We start from the raw sequence: 13163 nt of genomic DNA, 5'->3' as shown, positions 1-13163 counted from the left end.
CACACCCCAGTTCTGTTATAACACACCCAGTTCTGTTATAACACACACCCAGTTCTGTTATAACACACCCCAGTTCTGTTATAACACACCCAGTTCTGTTATAACACACCCAGTTCTGTTATAACACACACCCAGTTCTGTTATAACACCCACCCAGTTCTGTTATAACACCCACCCAGTTCTGTTATAACACACCCAGTTCTGTTATAACACACCCCCAGTTCTGTTATAACACACACCCAGTTCTGTTATAACACACACCCAGTTCTGTTATAACACACCCAGTCCTGTTATAACACACACCCAGTCCTGTTATAACACACACCCAGTTCTGTTATAACACACCCAGTTCTGTTATAACACACCCAGTTCTGTTATAACACACCCAGTTCTGTTATACCACACACCCAGTTCTGTTATAACACACACCCAGTTCTGTTATAACACACACCCAGTTCTGTTGTTATAACACACACCCAGTTCTGTTATAACACACCCAGTTCTGTTATAACACACATCCAGTTCTGTTATAACACACCCAGTTCTGTTATAACACACACCCAGTTCTGTTATAACACCCACCCAGTTCTGTTATAACACACCCAGTTCTGTTATAACACCCACCCAGTTCTGTTATAACACCCACCCAGTTCTGTTATAACACACCCAGTTCTGTTATAACACACCCCCAGTTCTGTTATAACACACACCCAGTTCTGTTATAACACACACCCAGTTCTGTTATAACACACCCAGTCCTGTTATAACACACACCCAGTCCTGTTATAACACACACCCAGTTCTGTTATAACACACCCAGTTCTGTTATAACACACCCAGTTCTGTTATAACACACCCAGTTCTGTTATACCACACACCCAGTTCTGTTATAACACACACCCAGTTCTGTTATAACACACACCCAGTTCTGTTGTTATAACACACACCCAGTTCTGTTATAACACACCCAGTTCTGTTATAACACACACCCAGTTCTGTTATAACACACACCCAGTTCTGTTATAACACACACCCAGTTCTGTTATAACACCCACCCAGTTCTGTTATAACACACCCAGTTCTGTTATAACACACACCCAGTTCTGTTATAACACACACCCAGTTCTGTTATAACACACACCCAGTTCTGTTATAACACACACCCAGTTCTGTTATAACACACACCCAGTTCTGTTATAACACACACCCAGTTCTGTTATAACACACACCCAGTTCTGTTATAACACCCACCCAGTTCTGTTATAACACCCACCCAGTTCTGTTATAACACACACCCAGTTCTGTTATAACACACCCAGTTCTGTTATAACACACACCCAGTTCTGTTATAACACACACCCAGTTCTGTTATAACACACACCCAGTTCTGTTATAACACACACCCAGTTCTGTTATAACACCCACCCAGTTCTGTTATAACACACCCAGTTCTGTTATAACACACACCCAGTTCTGTTATAACACACCCAGTTCTGTTATAACACACCCAGTTCTGTTATAACACACACCCAGCTCTGTTATAACACCCACCCAGTTCTGTTGTTATAACACACACCCAGTTCTGTTATAACACACCCAGTCTGTTATAACACACACCCAGTTCTGTTATAACACACACCCAGTTCTGTTATAACACCCACCCAGTTATGTTATAACACACCCAGTTCTGTTATAACACACACCCAGTTCTGTTATAACACACACCCAGTTCTGTTATAACACACACCCAGTTCTGTTATAACACACACCCAGCTCTGTTATAACACACCCAGTTCTGTTATAATACACACCCAGTTCTGTTATAACACACACCCAGTTCTGTTATAACACACACCCAGTTCTGTTATAACACACCCAGTTCTGTTATAACACACACCCAGTTCTGTTATAACACCCACCCAGTTCTGTTATAACACCCACCCAGTTCTGTTATAACACACACCCAGTTCTGTTATAACACACACCCAGTTCTGTTATAACACACCCAGTTCTGTTATAACACACACCCAGTTCTGTTATAACACACACCCAGTTCTGTTATAACACACACCCAGTTCTGTTATAACACACACCCAGTTCGTGTTATAACACACACCCAGTTCTGTTATAACACACACCCAGTTCTGTTATAACACACACCCAGTTATGTTATAACACACCCAGTTCTGTTATAACACACACCCAGTTCTGTTATAACACCCACCCAGTTCTGTTATAACACACACCCAGTTATGTTATAACACACACCCAGTTCTGTTATAACACACACCCAGTTCTGTTATAACACACCCAGTTCTGTTATAACACCCACCCAGTTCTGTTATAACACACACCCAGCTCTGTTATAACCACACCCAGTTCTGTTATAATCACACACCCAGTTCTGTTATAACACACACCCAGTTCTGTTATAACACCCACCCAGTTCTGTTATAACACACCCAGTTCTGTTATCGGGGTAGGAGAGTTGCCGATGAGCTTGGCAGCTCTGACTCTCCTGCCCAATAAAGGGGACTTGTGTTTACTGAAGAACTGGAGGCCTGTGGCATCGCTCTGCTGCGGAATACAGGATATTTGCCTCATTAACAGACTGATGTCCCATCTGGACTCTATAGTACACAAGGACCAGACATTTTGTTTACCGGGACGATCAATCACGGACAACTTGTTCTTACTCAGGGACATGTTGGACTTGTCGAGAGGTTCTAATGTGAACTTTGGACTGGTCTCTTTAGACCAAGAGAAGGCTTTTGATAGAGTGGACTATGAGTATATGTTTAATGTGATGTTTGGGTTTGGGGAAAGGTTTGTGGCCTGTGTGAAGATGTTATATGCTGGGGTGTCATGTATGGTTAAGGTGGGAGGGGGGCTCAGTAGGCCAGTCTGGGTGAGACGGGGAATTAGACAAGGATGCCCTCTATCGGGGCAGTTATATACACTAGCCATTGAACCTTTTCTGGGCCTTTTACGCAGGAGACTGCAGGGAGTGTGCGGACAGGTATGGGGTGTGTTGACATAGCAGTGTCGGCGTATGCAGATGATGTTTCTGTGATGGTTAGGGATGGGCAGGATATGCAGGCACTAGAGACCAGTCTGAAGGTGTACGAGGGAGCTTCGTCAGCTAAGGTGAACTGGGGCAAGAGCAAAGCTCTGTTATGTGGGGCATGGAGGGATAGGGCCCACCCCTCTTCTTCTAGGAGGTTTGCAATGGGGTTGTGAAGGGCTTAACATTTTGGAGGTGTACCTGGGCTCGAAGAGGTGGGTCAGGAAGAACTGGGAGGGGCTTTCACAGGCAGTGGTGTCAAGACTGGACAGGTGGAGGCGGCTCCTGTCCCAAGTGTCATAATCAACAAACTGGCGGCATCCTCCCTGTGGCATAAACTGGTTGTCCTCAACCCCCCCGCCGGGCGGCTCGCAGACCTGGGACATCACTGGCTGAGGGCGGCAGTGTTGTATATGTCTGTCCACGAAATAGGACAGGGCCTGGTGGAACTAGAGAGCAGGGTGGCTGCATTCCGACTAACGGCGGCAGAAAGACTGCTGTGCCATACTGTTGTCGGCAGGAAGGGGCCCAGCAGGAGAGAGCCCAGCAGGAAGGAACCAGCATGATCGCTGCTGAGGAGAGCTGGTGGATTAGGGTTGGACCGGTGACTGTTCCTCATGAGGCTGGACAGTCTGAATTCAGCAGGTCTTTCTGATTTTTATTCTGCGGTGCTGAGGGCCTGGCAGCTGCTAAGGCCCACACGAGAAGGGGGTGTGGGAGGAGCCTATCTTCCACAACCCAGCCATCCTTTTGAGATCGGTTCAGTCGGCCACCCTGCAGAGGCGACTGATGACAACGGGTTTACTAAGGCTGGTTGACCTGCGGCTGCTGGGGGAGGAGGGGTGGAAAACCCTGGAAGTCCTGGCACAACAAACAGGACCAGAGAGATTTCTGGGGGAGGTCCAGGAGGCACAGTCTGAGCCGGTAAGGGGGGTGTTTGAGCGGCCAAAGAGGGAGGGGGCACCAATGTTTCTACTACTGCAGGTGATGGCGTGGCTATAATACGGTCAGCGCAACAACCCTAGGTGTGACTGGATTATCTGGTGTGACTGGATTATCTGGTGTGACTGGATTATCTGGTGTGACTGGATTATCTGGTGTGACTGGGTTGTAAAGTGTGACTGGATTATCTGGTGTGACTGGATTATCTGGTGTGACTGGATTATCTGGTGTGACTGGATTATCTGGTGTGACTGGATTATCTGGTGTGACTGGGTTATCTGGTGTGACTGGATTATCTGGTGTGACTGGGTTGTCTGGTGTGCGCTTGCATGTGTATGTGTGTTTGTTCGTGTGAGTACCTACCTGCCTGCATTCATGTGTGTGTTTGTGTGTGACAGATGTCATCTCACGATCAAATGCCGACCGTATTACCTATATTACCTACACTGGACTTTCTGCAAACTGGAAACCACATATCCTGAGGCCGCTTTAAAAGTGTATATATAATGTTACCTTTATTTAACTAGGCAAGTCAGTTAAGAACAAATTCGTATTTACAATGATGGCCTACCCCGGCCAAACCCGTACGATGCTGGGCCAATTATGTGCCGCCCTATGGGACTCCCAATCACGGCCGGATGTGATACAGCCTGGATTCGAACCAGGGACTGTATTTACGGTAGGTGGGGACTTGAACAAAGGAAATATGAGGAAAATGCTACCGAAGTTCAATCAACACATTATCTGTAGTCAACACACGCTTCAAAAACTCTCACCCGTTGTTACTCCCTTCCGGGATGGCTATGAGGCCCTCCCCCTCCCTAACTCTAACCCCCCAACCTCCTCCCTCCCTCCTCCCTCTAACCCCCCAACCTCCCTCCCTCCCTAACTCTAACCCCCCCAACCTCCCTCCCTCCCTCCCTAACTCTAACCCCCCAACCTCCCTCCCTCCCTCCCTCCCCCCCAACCTCCCTCCCTCCCTAACTCTAACCCCCCAACCTCCCTCCCTCCCTCCCTAACTCTAACCCCCCAACCTCCCTCCCTCCCTAACTCTAACCCCCCAACCTCCCTCCCTCCCTAACTCTAACCCCCCAACCTCCCTAACCTCCCTCCCTCCCTCCCTCCTCCCTCTAACCCCCCAACCTCCCTCCCTTCCCTCCCTAACTCTAACCCCCCAACCTCCCTCCCTCCCTCCCTAACCTCCCTCCCTAACTCTAACCCCCAACCTCCCTCCCCCCAACCTCCCTCCCTCCCTCCCTAACTCTAACCCCCCAACCTCCCTCCCTCCCTCACTCTAACCCCCAACCTCCCTCCCTCCCTCCCTAACCCCCTCCCTCCCTCCCTAACTCTAACCCCCAACCTCCCTCCCTAACCCCCCCTCCCTCCCTCCCTCCCTAACTCTAACCCCCAACCTCCCTCCCTCCCTCCCTCCCCCCCCCTCCCTCCCTAACTCTAACCCCCCAACCTCCCTCCCTTCCCTCCCTAACTCTAACCCCCCAACCTCCCTCCCTCCCTCCCTCCCTCCCTCCCTCCCCTCCCTTCCCTCCCTAACTCTAACCCCCAACCTCCCTCCCTCCCTCCCTCCCTCCCAACCTCCCTCCCTTCCCTCCCTAACTCTAACCCCCAACCTCCCTCCCTCCCTCCCTAACTCTAACCCCCCAACCTCCCTCCCTCCCTAACCCCCCTCCCTCCCTAACCTCCCTAACTCTAACCCCCCTCCCTCCCTCCCTAACCCCTAGCTGATATTTCTTAGCGGGAACATTGCTCATGAAGGAAGTTGTGTTGCCCGTTACACACCAGTTTCAAGTCCTGTGGCCCGCACATTTAATTTATGTTTTAGGAAGGCCTATAGTTTAATCTATAGGCTCCTTGTCTGAGAAGATAGCAACATGTCGCTCTACCTTACCTGACAAGCACATGGAAGTCTATTGGGTTGAGGGAGATGTTATGAGTCTCCACCAGGAAGGGTGACGCTTCGATCACACCGACGGCGTCATGGCATTTCTGTACACCAGAATTACATTCATTTCCAATGAAACGCTGCGTTTGACCTTGCAGCAGTGCGTCGCAGTGCGTTCTGTGTGGTGCAGATGTTGGATTTATCAAACCGTATGAGTCAAACTGTATGAGCAGACGGCTTGATAGAAATGGTAGCAGAAGGTGAATGCTGAACTTTTGTTGCAGACGTTTCCAGATAACGCTGTCAGCGTGTTGGAAGCAGTAGAAGCTCTCACCTTTCTGGATCAGCGTTCCTCTGAGGCTCTGCCAAGCACTGCATGCATCAAATAACTACATTTAAGAAACATTTAATACCAATAAATTATACTACAGACCTGCTAAACTACTCACAGCATAAAAAACGAACAGAAAAAAAATATGGTTTAGAAGATGGTCCAGTTGTTCATGAAGCAAACATTGGATGACTTGGTGAAGGTCGAGACAAGCTGTCTGCTTCCTTCCTCCATCCGTGGTGCTTGTTCAACACAGCATTAGGAGAGGCCTGTGGACATCAACAGTCATGAACACCAACATCTTCCTAATTGAGAACTTTGACATATTGGCACAATATGAAACCTGATGGGCGACAGAATCACCACCCGTAACCTCAATAAAGTCTAAAGATGTTTTCATTCAAGCATGTTGCCATGATGTGTAGAAGCTGTTATTGACAAAAGGGAATATTAATCATGAATATTTAAAAAACGGTGTTCCATGTACAATAGATTAAGGAATATTCATTAGAAAAGGGGTGGTGGATGGTAGTCATGGATAATGATGGATGGTAGTCATGGATAATGATGGATGGTAGTCATGGATAATGGATGGTAGTCATGGATAATGATGGACGGTAGCCATGGATAATGATGGACGGTAGCCATGGATAATGATGGATGGTAGCCATGGATAATGATGGATGGTAGCCATGGATAATGATGGACGGTTGCCATGGATAATGGATGGTAGTCATGGATAATGATGGACGGTAGCCATGGATAATGATGGACGGTAGCCATGGATAATGATGGACGGTAGTCATGGATAATGATGGATGGTAGCCATGGATAATGATGGATGGTAGTCATGGATAATGATGGATGGTAGTCATGGATAATGGATGGTAGTCATGGATAATGATGGATGGTAGTCATGGATAATGATGGACGGTAGCCATGGATAATGATGGATGGTAGTCATGGATAATGGATGGTAGTCATGGATAATGGACGGTAGCCATGGATAATGATGGATGGTAGCCATGGATAATGGATGGTAGTCATGGATAATGATGGATGGTAGCCATGGATAATGATGGATGGTAGCCATGGATAATGATGGATGGTAGCCATGGATAATGATGGACGGTAGCCATGGATAATGATGGACGGTAGCCATGGATAATGATGGACGGTAGCCATGGATAATGATGGACGGTAGTCATGGATAATGATGGATGGGAGTCATGGATAATGATGGACGGTAGTCATGGATAATGATGGATGGTAGCCATGGATAATGATGGATGGTAGTCATGGATAATGATGGATGGTAGCCATGGATAATGATGGATGGTAGTCATGGATAATGGATGGTAGTCATGGATAATGATGATGGGAGTCATGGATAATGATGGACGGTAGCCATGGATAATGATGGACGGTAGCCATGGATAATGATGGACGGTAGTCCATGGATAATGATGGATGGGAGTCATGGATAATGATGGACAAAGGGCAAGAAGGTAGAGACAACAATACATCACCCAAACACTTCCTGTTTCCGGTCACAACTTGCAGACTTGTTTACGCTGCTGTGCGTTTTTGTTGCCGATCTTACTTTGATACCTGACGGTTTTTTACTTTTTCATTACCGTATATTTTTACTTTTTCCCTCACTCAACTTTTTTCCTCACTCAACTTTTTTCATTCATCCCCGGAGGTTTTATCTGGACATGGTTCGTCAGGACTTCAAACAGCCGAAGCTAAGTAACATTAACATGATGCCTTCTAATTGCAGTCGTTGTATTTATAATATACAGGAGAACGATCGCCTTACGGCAAGGATAGCTGTGCTGCAAGCCCAGCTTCAGACGCGATCGTTAGGCAAGGGTAATTTCAGTGTAGGAAAGGATGAAACAGCGTCTGTGCCACCAGTAAGTACAGATAGTAACGTTAGTATAAACCCCCTCGCACGGTCCCCGCAGCCGGACATCTTTCTCATGGCTTCTGGAGGGAAACGCTGTAGGAATGCTCAACCGGTGTCGCTTATTCAGCCGACAGAAACTTTCAACCGGTTCTCCCCATTAAGCGAGTCGGAGTCGGAGGCCGAGACTTCTCTGGTCTCTACTCCTCCCGTTGTGGGGTCTGAGACGCCGACGGCTCCCACCATTAGCTCTGACAAATTGAAAACCCTAGTCATTGGCGACTCCATTACCCGCAGTATTAGACTTAAAACTAATCATCCAGCGATCATACACTGTTTACCAGGGGGCAGGGCTACCGACGTTAAGGCTAATCTAAAGACGGTGCTGGCTAAAGCTAAAACTGGCGAGTGTAGAGAGTATAGAGATATTGTTATCCACGTCGGCACCAACGATGTTAGGATGAAACAGTCAGAGGTCACCAAGCGCAACATAGCTTCAGCGTGTAAATCAGCTAGAAAGATGTGTCGGCATCGATTAATTGTCTCTGGCCCCCTCCCAGTTAGGGGGAGTGATGAGCTCTACAGCAGAGTCTCACAACTCAATCGCTGGTTGAAAACTGTTTTCTGCCCCTCCCAAAAGATAGAATTTGTAGATAATTGGCCCTCTTTCTGGGACTCACCCACAAACAGGACCAAGCCTGGCCTGTTGAGGAGTGACGGACTCCATCCTAGCTGGAGGGGTGCTCTCATCTTATCTACGAACATAGACAGGGCTCTAACTCCTCTAGCTCCACAATGAAATAGGGTGCAGGCCAGGCAGCAGGCTGTTAGCCAGCCTGCCAGCTTAGTGGAGTCTGCCACTAGCACAGTCAGTGTAGTCAGCTCAGCTTCCCCCATTGAGACCGTGTCTGTGCCTCGATCTAGGTTGGGCAAAATTAAAAATGGCGGTGTTCGCTTTAGCAATCTCACTAGTATAAAGACCTCCTCCATTCCTGCCATTATTGAAAGAGATTGTGATACCTCACATCTCAAAATTGGGTTACTTAATGTTAGATCCCTCACTTCCAAGGCAGTTATAGTCAATGAACTAATCACTGATAATAATCTTGATGTGATTGGCCTGACTGAAACATGGCTTAAGCCTGATGAATTTACTGTGTTAAATGAGGCCTCACCCCCAGGTTACATTAGTGACCATACCCCCCGTGCATCCGGCAAAGGCGGAGGTGTTGCTAACATTTACGATAGCAAATTTCAATTTACAAAAAAAAAAACAACAATGACGTTTTCGTCTTTTGAGCTTCTAGTCATGAAATCTATGCAGCCTACTCACTCACTTTTTATAGCTACTGTTTATAGGCCTCCTGGGCCATATGCAGTGTTCCTCACTGAGTTCCCTGAATTCCTATCGGATCTTGTAGTCATAGCAGATAATATTCTAATTTTTGGTGACTTTAACATTCACATGGAAAAGTCCACAGACCCACTCCAAAAGGCTTTCGGAGCCATCATCGACTCAGTGGGTTTTGTCCAACATGTCTCTGGACCTACTCACTGCCACAGTCATACTCTGGACCTAGTTTTGTCCCATGGAATAAATGTTGTGGATCTAAATGTTTTTCCTCATAATCCTGGACTATCGGACCACCATTTTATTACGTTTGCAATTGCAACAAATAATCTGCTCAGACCCCAACCAAGGAGCATTAAAAGTCGTGCTATAAATTCTCAGACAACCCAAAGATTCCTTGATGCCCTTCCAGACTGCCTCTGCCTACCCAAGGACGTCAGAGGACAAAAATCAGTTAACCACCTAACCGAGGAACTCAATTTAACCTTGCGCAATACCCTAGATGCAGTTGCACCCCTAAAAACTAAAAACATCTGTCATAAGAAACTAGCTCCCTGGTATACAGAAAATACACGAGCTCTGAAGCAAGCTTCCAGAAAATTGGAACGGAAATGGCGCCACACCAAACTGGAAGTCTTCCGACTAGCTTGGAAAGACAGTACCGTGCAGTATCGAAGAGCCCTTACTGCTGCTCGATCATCCTATTTTTCCAACTTAATTGAGGAAAATAAGAACAATCCGAAATTTCTTTTTGATACTGTCGCAAAGCTAACTAAAAAGCAGCCTTCGCAAATGGAGGATGGCTTTCACTTCAGCAGTAATAAATTTATGAACTTCTTTGAGGAAAAGATCATGATCATTAGAAAGCAAATTACAGACTCCTCTTTAAATCTGGGTATTCCTCCAAAGCTCCATTGTCCTGAGTCTGCACAACTCTGCCAGGACCTAGGATCAAGGGAGATACTAAAGTGTTTTAGTACTATATCTCTTGACGCAATGATGAAAATAATCATGGCCTCCAAACCCTCAAGCTGCATACTGGACCCTATTCCAACTAAACTACTGAAAGAGCTGCTTCCTGTGCTTGGCCCTCCTATGTTGAACATAATAAACGGCTCTCTATCCACCGGATGTGTACCAAGCTCACTAAAAGTGGCAGTAATAAAGCCTCTCTTGAAAAAGCCGAATCTTGATCCAGAAATTATAAAAAACTATCGGCCTATATCGAATCTTCCATTCCTCTCCAAAATTTTAGAAAAAGCTGTTGCACAGCAACTGACTGCCTTCCTGAAGACAAACAATGTATACGAAACGCTTCAGTCTGGTTTTAGACCCCATCATAGCACTGAGACTGCACTTGTGAAGGTGGTAAATGACCTTTTAATGACGTCAGACCGAGGCTCTGCATCTGTCCTCGTGCTCCTAGATCTTAGTGCCGCTTTTGATACCATCGATCACCACATTCTTTTGGAGAGATTGGAAACCCAAATTGGTCTACATGGACAAGTTCTGGCCTGGTTTAGATCTTATCTGTCGGAAAGATATCAGTTTGTCTCTGTGAATGGTTTGTCCTCTGACAAATCAATTGTAAATTTCGGTGTTCCTCAAGGTTCCGTTTTAGGACCACTATTGTTTTCACTATATATTTTACCTCTTGGGGATGTCATTCGAAAACATAATGTTAAATTTCACTGCTATGCAGACGACACACAGCTGTACATTTCAATGAAACATGGTGAAGCCCCAAAATTGCCCTCGCTAGAAGCCTGTGTTTCAGACATAAAGAAGTGGATGGCTGCAAACTTTCTACTTTTAAACTCGGACAAAACAGAGATGCTTGTTCTAGGTCCCAAGAAACAAAGAGATCTTCTGTTGAATCTGACAATTAATCTGGATGGTTGTACAGTCGTCTCAAATAAAACTGTGAAGGACCTCGGCGTTACTCTGGACCCTGATCTCTCTTTTGAAGAACATATCAAGACTGTTTCAAGGACAGCTTTTTTCCATCTACGTAACATTGCAAAAATCAGAAATTTTCTGTCCAAAAATGACGCAGAAAAATTAATCCATGCTTTTGTTACTTCTAGGCTGGACTACTGCAATGCTCTACTTTCCGGCTACCCGGATAAAGCACTAAATAAACTTCAGTTAGTGCTAAATACGGCTGCTAGAATCCTGACTAGAACCAAAAAATTTGATCATATTACTCCAGTGTTAGCCTCCCTACACTGGCTTCCTGTTAAGGCAAGGGCTGATTTCAAGGTTTTACTGCTAACCTACAAAGCATTACATGGGCTTGCTCCTACCTATCTTTCCGATTTGGTCCTGCCGTACATACCTACACGTACGCTACGGTCACAAGACGCAGGCCTCCTAATTGTCCCTAGAATTTCTAAGCAAACGGCTGGAGGTAGGGCTTTCTCCTATAGAGCTCCATTTTTATGGAATGGTCTGCCTACCAATGTGAGAGACGCAGACTCAGTCTCAACCTTTAAGTCTTTACTGAAGACTTATCTCTTCAGTAGGTCCTATGATTAAGTATAGTCTGGCCCAGGAGTGTGAAGGTGAACGGAAAGGCTGGAGCAACGAACCGCCCTTGCTGTCTCTGCCTTGCCGGTTCCCCTCTTTCCACTGGGATTCTCTGCCTCTAACCCTTTTACAGAGGCTGAGTCACTGGCCTACTGGTGTTCTTCCATGCCGTCCATGGGAGGGGTGCGTCACTTGAGTGGGTTGAGTCACTGACGTGGTCTTCCTGTCTGGGTTGGCGCCCCCCCCTTGGGTTGTGCCATGGCGGAGATCGTTGTGGGCTATACTCGGCCTTGTCTTAGGACGGTAAGTTGGTGGTTGGAGACATCCCTCTAGTGGTGTGGGGGCTGTGCTTTGGCAAAGTGGGTGGGGTTATATCCTGCCTGTTTGGCCCTGTCCGGGGGTATCATCGGATGGGGCCACAGTGTCTTCTGATCCCTCCTGTCTCAGCCTCCAGTATTTATGCTGCAGTAGTTTATGTGTCGGGGGGCTAGGGTCAGTCTGTTACATCTGGAGTATTTCTCTTGTCTTATCCGGTGTCCTGTGTGTATTTAAATATGCTCTCTCTAATTCTCTCTTTCTCTCTTTCTGTCTTTCTCTCGGAGGACCTGAGCCCTAGGACCATGCCTCAGGACTACCTGGTATGATGACTCCTTGCTGTCCCCAGTCCACCTGGCCGTGCTGCTGCTCCAGTTTCAACTGTTCTGCCTGCGGCTATGGAACCCTGACCTGTTCACCGGACGTGCTTGTTGCACCCTCGACAACTACTATGATTATTATTATTTGACCATGCTGGTCATTTATGAACATTTTAACATTTTAACATTTTGACCATGTTCTGTTTTAATATCCACCCTGCACAGCCAGAAGAGGACTGGCCACCCCTCATAGCCTGGTTCCTCTCTAGGTTTCTTCCTAGGTTTTTGGCCTTTCTAGGGAGTTTTTCCTAGGGAGTTTTTCCTAGCCACCGTGCTTCTTTCACATGCTTTGCTTGCTGTTTGGGGTTTTAGGCTGGGTTTCTGTACAGCACTTTGAGAATATCAGCTGATGTACGAAGGGCTATATAAAAATAAATTTGATTTGAAATTTGATGGACGGTAGTCATGGATAATGATGGACGGTAGCCATGGATAATAGTCA

Source organism: Salmo salar, chromosome 24, assembly GCF_965601325.2.
Source record: "Salmo salar chromosome 24, fSalSal1, whole genome shotgun sequence".
In the NCBI taxonomy this organism is placed as follows: Eukaryota; Metazoa; Chordata; class Actinopteri; order Salmoniformes; family Salmonidae; genus Salmo; species Salmo salar.
The sequence above is the reverse complement of the archived record's forward strand: the minus strand, read 5'-3'. Positions refer to the sequence as shown.